Here is a 7,530-nt window from a genome sequence, read left to right on the forward strand (position 1 = left end):
TGGTTGAGTACATGAATCCAAAAGTGAATCGGATATTCAAATGCATGAATTTTGGTTGTAATATGAAAAGTCATAGGGGCTTTGTTGGTCATATGGCCAGCCGAATGTACCAGACAATGTTATAAATAAACATAATCATAATTGTCTCAATTCAAAACAAATCAAAGATGTAACATATCACTTGAGGAAAAGATGAACACTTAAAATTTACTACACATCAACAATATGAAACACAAATGACACATGAACATAAATAGTGAAACATACTAAGAAAACATATATGACTCACTATATGAAACAAAAACAAACATCACTATAAACAAAACAAATGACACAAACATGTATAAACCTAATGTGCATGAACAACATTGATGCGTGACACAACACATGAGCATTACGAACACACAACAATATCATCACAAAATTATTATAACAATACACATAAGAAAATGACGTATAGAAATAATGATCTAAGCATAAACGATATGAAGACATAAAAACTGTGGAAGCAAAATAAATATATGACAAACATGACTCAACGCATAAAATGTAACACATAAGAAATAGAGCATAGGATCATTAATAAGTCCATAAAATTCAAACTTCAATTTGAAAGTTTCATTTTACATTTGGGCTTCACATTTTGGAGCCCAATATCTGGATTTAGCCCATGGTTGATTTCTTTAATTCCAGCGCTTCTAATTTTGAACAAAGGTCCAATTGATATAATAGCAATGATGTTCCTCTTTTTGCACTTGGTCCCTCCACGCTTGAGCCAATTTTCATGGTTGGATTCTTTAAGCCCATCATTTTTTACTTCCATTAAAGACCTACTAAGATCCAATGAGACAAAAACCTAATTAAGCCTAATAAAACTTTGCCCATTGTAATGTACGATTGGATCTTGGCCCAACAAGAGGCCCACTTAGTTGTTTAATAACATGATGCTACCATGTATGTATTAAAATTAAAATTTATGCCTATCCTGAGTTTAAGGACTAAATTTAATAAAATGTAAAATATGTAGGAAAAATTAAAAAATAGATTTACTATGATCATGCATCTCATGATAATGTGTGCGAATGTTTGGTATTGATTTGGTATATGCAATAATTGTATAGATGAAGAGTTGGATCAAATGTGGAGCTAATAAGGGAAAAGCTAAAATTAGTCCCTAACTGATCCACTCATTTTGTACTTTGAAAAGGTAAGTTCATAAGGAACTTACTATTTCATCTTGTATGATATGTATGCTTGTGTTTAATTTGATATAAATTTGTTTGAGTATAATTTAAAATATTAGTGAATTTGGTATATATGGCTAATAATGAAGTGAACTGAAATATTATGTGATAATTGACTATTATGAGATAATACTCAGTATAAATGTGAAAATCTGAATGAATACATGGTATAGAAATGAAAAATGTGATCATTTATAGGGGTGTAATCGTAAATATAGATAATTATAGGGTATACTCATGTGAAAAGGATTATTTACAGGGAATGGTAATGTATATATGTATAATTGATGCCCATGTGAACTTAGTAAAATGTTAGGATGCGATTGGCATGTCAATAGGGTCTTATGCGCCCTTGTTCAAGATATGTGATTGTACAGAGATTATTAAGGGTTATATCGAGATCTAACATATGTTATGGATCATCAAACATTATATGTCTTTACGGAGATCCTGGTGTGGTAGAGGGATGTATTTGCATATGAATATGCATATGATGCCTACAGGATTTACACTTCGGTGCCTTGGTGTGGTGTAATTTAAGTTCTTATGAGCTACCTAGTGTGGTGTAGTTAACCCATGTATCCGAGTCCATTTTACTAAGGTTCCATCGGACGAAACATTATAATTGAAATTGGAAACTTGAAAATGTATTGAAATGAATAATGTGTAAATGGTGTAATCATATAGATTAATAACAAAATGTGACATTGAAATGAACAATGTGTAATTGGATGTTGGATTTGAAAAAGGGAAAGGAACTGATTTGATATGTTGTTATGATTTGTGATTCAAATTGAAATGGTATGATTTAGGTAACTTGATAAGTTGTACATAAGTAATTTGGTATGAATTGATGATATTCTTGATATGTAATATGTCTAACCTATTTGGATTTCAATGCTGGCATGTGTTTAACTCTGACATCATATTCCAAGGTTAGCCAAATTTATGCCAAAACTTTGATAGTTAATATGCTTAAATGTGAACAAGGCAAGCATAATATTTTCCATTTGCACTTACTAAGAATTTGTATGCTTACTCTAGTTGTTTTCCTTACTTATAGATCATCATCTTAGGGAATTTGCTAAGTTGAATCAATGCGAAGCACACATTATCAACAAGATGGTAGAAATATATTCGTTTTGAGTCTAAATATTGTGGCATGTATAAGGGCACATTGGTATGAAAATGGTCATTTTTAGGTGGCTAGTTATGCGGCAATTGTGGCTATGGTTGATCTTGTATGATAAGCTTGCCATATGACTTATTTGATACATGATGTTCGTCATGTATAATGCTAGCATGAGTAATGCTCTTAAACTTGCATGACTTTAGCATGTTAAATGTTTCAAAGTGAAGTAATTAGGGTAGCTAAGTTGATGAATGGTTTGGAAATGGTATGTTTGAATGTTAAGCATGAAATATAACTTAGTGTGTTCTTTGTTTGATTCATGTTAAGTTCATTTAAGTGCTTCGCTCTCAAATTGCATAAGTATGATATCTTTGAATTTGGAAATGAAATAATTTTGTATAGCTAGTTCGATAAAGGGTTGAATATGTCTAGATGATGAATATTTATTTTGGACTATGTTGAATGTTTGATTCTGAATGTTTATAGGCTTGATTTGGTATTGATTGGTATGGAATAGTGGTGTCTTGATTGTGGAAAGATGTATGAAAGTATATATGTGTTTGATTGAAAGCATGAAAAATGTTCCAATATGTTCATTGCCAAAATAGGGGCAATGTCGTGACCACGAGTCCTTGATGTTGCGACTGTAATGACCCAAAATTCACAGGCATCAGAAAAGTGCAATATCAAGCCCCTGTTTTAGTGAAATGAGTTCGTAAATAATTATTAGAAATATTTATGAGTCTAGTGATGTGTTTAATTAGGTTTAAATTAGATGAATTTAGCTTAATTTAGAGTAATTAGTAAAAAGGACTAGATTGACTAAAAGGTAAAAGTTTAATGATAGTTTAAAAGAAAATAGTAGGGACCAAATAGGAAATTAAGCCACATTTGGAGGTTGAGGCAACATATAAGGAAATGTCTAGAAATTTTGTTGTTATTTTATTATTATTATTATATTAGAAAAATAAATTAGACTATGACAAGTGTAAGGTGATAAAAATAGACGAATGTAGGAAAATATATGTATACAATTGTAATACAAATAATTAATTCGTAAATAGATATTTAGTATTTATATTTATTAAGTAAAAGATAATTATTAATTAAATAATTACAATATGAGATTTTTAGTTGATAAATAAATTAGATTTATGACAAATATATGGTTGAGATAAAATCCATGTGTATTAATTAAAATAAAAAAATTTGTAATACAAATATTAATAATTAAATAGATATTTATTATTTATTATTAAATAAAAGATGTTTATTTGATAATTAATTAAATTATAAGATATTTATGAGGTAAACAAATTAAATAGAGACAAATGTAAATTATATGATTGTAAAATTGTATTAATTATATTTTTTATTAAATAGATTTTTATAAAAACAATTATCAATATAAACTAATATATATATATTAATTATAAAAGAAACAAAGATGAAACATAAAAGAAAAAGAAAGAAAGTTACAAAGAGCAAAACGAGAAAGGAAGAAAGAAAGGAGAAAAAGAAAAGAAAAGGAAAAATTAGGGATTTGAAGCTTTAAACTTTAAAAGGTAAGTCAATCAAGTCCTTTTCTCTTAATTTTGATGTTTTGAAAGCTTTAGAACAAAGTTTTGATGAAATAAAATTGAGGTTTTGAAGTTTTATGGTTTTTGAACATAGTTTATGTTGAACAAAAAGATGAATTAGGGATTTATTTGATAGAATTATTGATTAGAATTGATAAAGGGATTAAATTGTAAAGTAAGTTTTAAGTTTTATGTTGTAGGTACTAAATTGAGGAAAATTCGAAATTAGTGAAATATACTGAAAATTTAGTAGTTGAATTTGAGTTTGGATGAAATTTGAATAGAAATAGAGTGTGAATTAAATTAGAAAAGTAGATAAATCTAGTTAGGACTAAATTGGAACTAAAATATAAATTGGATAGAAATTCAATTATTATTATAAATTAATGTTGTAATTAATAGTGTAAATTATTATTATTTTCGTAGCTAACAAGGAACTCGAGGCATCGACACACAAAGGAAAGAAGAAGGTTATCGAGGAATAATCGAGTAAATCCGGGTTTGTATTACTATAATTCAAATATATTTATTATTAATTGTTATATTTTAATTAAAATGCATGGTAGATAAATTTAGGAAAGTAATTGAAATAATGATATTGATTTGAATGAAATTGATTTAAAAGTGTTTATTGCTATTGAAATTAAATGTGAACAAATTCGAAATTAAAAGTGATTTGAATTGAATCAAAATGAGTTGAATGAAGAAAATATGTGATTATTTGAAATGTATATTAATTGAAAAGTGATTAGTGATTTGAACTTGATTGGAAAATGAATCGAAATATGAATTGATTGAAAGTAAATTAAATTATGAATATGGTGAATACGTGAATTGTGTATTGATTGAAAAGTGGATTGAATTGAATCAAAGTATAATTATATGTGCTTATCTGAAATATATATTGGTATTGAATTGTATATTTATTAGAAAGTGAAAAAGTGAATTTGAATTGAATTGTGATTGAATGGAAAGTGAATTTGAAATAGAAAAAATTATTTGAATACCCTATTAATTAGTCAGGCTGAGTCGGATATAGTTGGCATGCCATAGGATTGGAAGTGTTCAGGGATACTTCGACCTTGAGTCGATGAGGCAGTATAAGTGTCGTACTGTTACTTCAACTTTAATTTGATGAGGCACCTTCTGTGTTGTACTGTTACTTCGGTTTAATCCGATGAGTTACTAAGTACCATACTGTTACTGTTTACTTCGGCAAAGCCGATGAGGCACTGAGTGCCATATTGGTGTGTTGGTTGGATCCGTGTATCCGCCAAGGTCCAGGTTTGTTAATAGGGTGAATAACTGAAATGAGAAAATTAAATAAATTTGATTAATCGTACTATTAAAAGTATGAGAAAGAAATTATGAGTTGAATTGTGAATTGAATTGAAACATGAGATTTAAAGCATGAACGTAAGGTTCATGAAATTGTTAAATATCGAATTATCGATATTGAAATCAGTTGAATAAATGAAATGAGAAAATCGAATGAATTTAATCGATTGAACTATTGAAAGTATGAGAAAGTGAAATTATAAATTGAAATATGAATTGAAATTGAGATATTGAAATAAGAAGTGAAAATAGAATGAATAGGAAATAATGAAATAGTGTATGAGTTAATTGAATATAATCATATGAATTAATATGAGTTAATTGAATATAATCATATGAATTAATTATAATTATTGTAGTGGGCCAAATTTGCCTGGCCCAAGCCCAAAATAAAAACAAAAAATAAATAAAAACAAAAAATAAAACAAAACAATAATTAATGTCCATTTGCAGTACATCAGTCCAAAAAAAACTACTATGGCCCACAGCCTATTTACAAAAACCAATCCCATAACCCAAGGGTTGACCCAATACCCGAAATGAGCCCAAACGGCCCAATTGCTAAACAAATTTCTCCAAACCCTATCCCTAGCAGTAGATGCGCCGCAACCATTCAGCCTCCACCGCCCCGGTACGCTCCAGCATTTCAGCAGTCACGCGCGCTCCCGTATGTCAACTCCCGTACCCGAACGCCAGCACGTCTTGTACCTGCAAAAGGGGCGAACACGGTAGCAAATACAAACACACAGCAAAACAGACAAAAAACAATGGGAAATATTGTATTTTTTGATTTATTTTCTACCATTTTACCCCTTCGGCTATAAAACCAAAGGGATTTGATCAGTTGTAAGGTTACGCGCAATAGGCAATACAAACGCATTATTCGCATATTAAAGAAATAGCAAAAAGAAAAGGTGATTTCTGTTCTTGAGTTTCTGGGTTTATTACGCCTTATTCTCGATTCATTCCCGTCAATTTTCTTTCTTTTTAGTATCTAAAAATGAAAAGAAAAAGGAAACAAAACCTTACCTTGAAAATAGGCCATCGATTCTCCTTTGTTTCGCCGAAATCGGAGACTTAAGGGGAACTTCAAGGCCATAAAGCAGTCGCCCATAGCCTGAGGATGCTGGTCATCTGTATGATGGCGGCTTGGCATTTGAGGAGAGAGGTCTGGGGGCTGCTGGAGAGAAAGGAGTGAGGCTAAGGTTAGGGTTCGGCCTAATCTGCCGATGTGGCCTTTTTATAGGACCTCAAACGGCACCGTTTCAGGCCTTGCCTAGTGGCTTTCCAAACGGTGTCGTATTTGTACACCCGAGCCGATCCGGTTCTTTGACCCTCAGGATCCGCGTGTCATCGCAGTGAGGGGTTATTTCAAGTTAAATCCCTCCCCTTTTGCACCGCGTTTAAATCGGCCCATCTGCTCCCTTTTTTGTTTTTTTTTTATTTTTTTCCTTGTAATTTACATTTGTTTGCAATCTAATCTGCGCCTAAACGTAACGTTTTGGGATCTGGTATATTGCCAGTTTTAGTCCCTATGAGTTTTCGCGTATTGAGTATTGATCCTTTTATTATTATTACTTTATTTTCAAATTATACCTTTGGTTTTGGATCGATTCTAATTAAATCCTTTTAGCTTGTAACCTTTTATTCTTATTTGCTTATTTGTACAGTTGTTTTGAGGATTTTTATCATGTTAATATCTTGTTTTTTTGTATATATTATATTTGCTGTATATATATACATTTGTACATGCATGATTTTGTTTTGATTTATGAAGTAACCACTTCGAATTTCCTTTTGCATTAAGCTCTTTTAATTTTCTTATACAATCTCTTTTAAATATTAATATATATACATACGTATACTTTGTATCAAAATTAATTTTATTACATGTATATATTAATTAACCTTATATTATTTTACGCACATGATGCCTTTTTTAATTTATTTTCGTATTGTATCATATAATCCTAAGTAATATTTTTTAAGCTATTATCATTATATGTATATGCATTGTGGATACCATATTTAATCTATACATTATTAAACTCGCATATTTTACGCATATGGTTTTCTTTCTATATAGGTATGCTTTTAAATCTATCATATAACTTACAATAAAATCAAGTTAATTTTGTATGTATTACATGTTTTTACGAATAATTACTTTTAAAGTTATATATATATACACGATGTGTAAATTCATTAAGTTTCTAAGATTATGTTTTATTATACA

The 7,530-nt window shown here is 29.7% G+C and overlaps 1 long non-coding RNA gene across 1 annotated transcript; it reads right to left on the bottom strand.

The window, feature by feature from the left end:
- Positions 1-5,714: 5,714 nt before the first annotated feature.
- On the bottom strand, positions 5,715-6,693 carry LOC107931205 (uncharacterized). The gene is made up of 2 exons (XR_001693172.2): positions 6,324-6,693; positions 5,715-6,002 (listed from the first exon to the last, which is right to left on the bottom strand). It is a non-coding gene; the product is annotated as an uncharacterized lncRNA (long non-coding RNA).
- Positions 6,694-7,530: the final 837 nt, after the last annotated feature.

The sequence above is a fragment of the Gossypium hirsutum genome, chromosome A04 (assembly GCF_007990345.1).
Source record: "Gossypium hirsutum isolate 1008001.06 chromosome A04, Gossypium_hirsutum_v2.1, whole genome shotgun sequence".
NCBI classification, from domain to species: domain Eukaryota; kingdom Viridiplantae; phylum Streptophyta; class Magnoliopsida; order Malvales; family Malvaceae; genus Gossypium; species Gossypium hirsutum.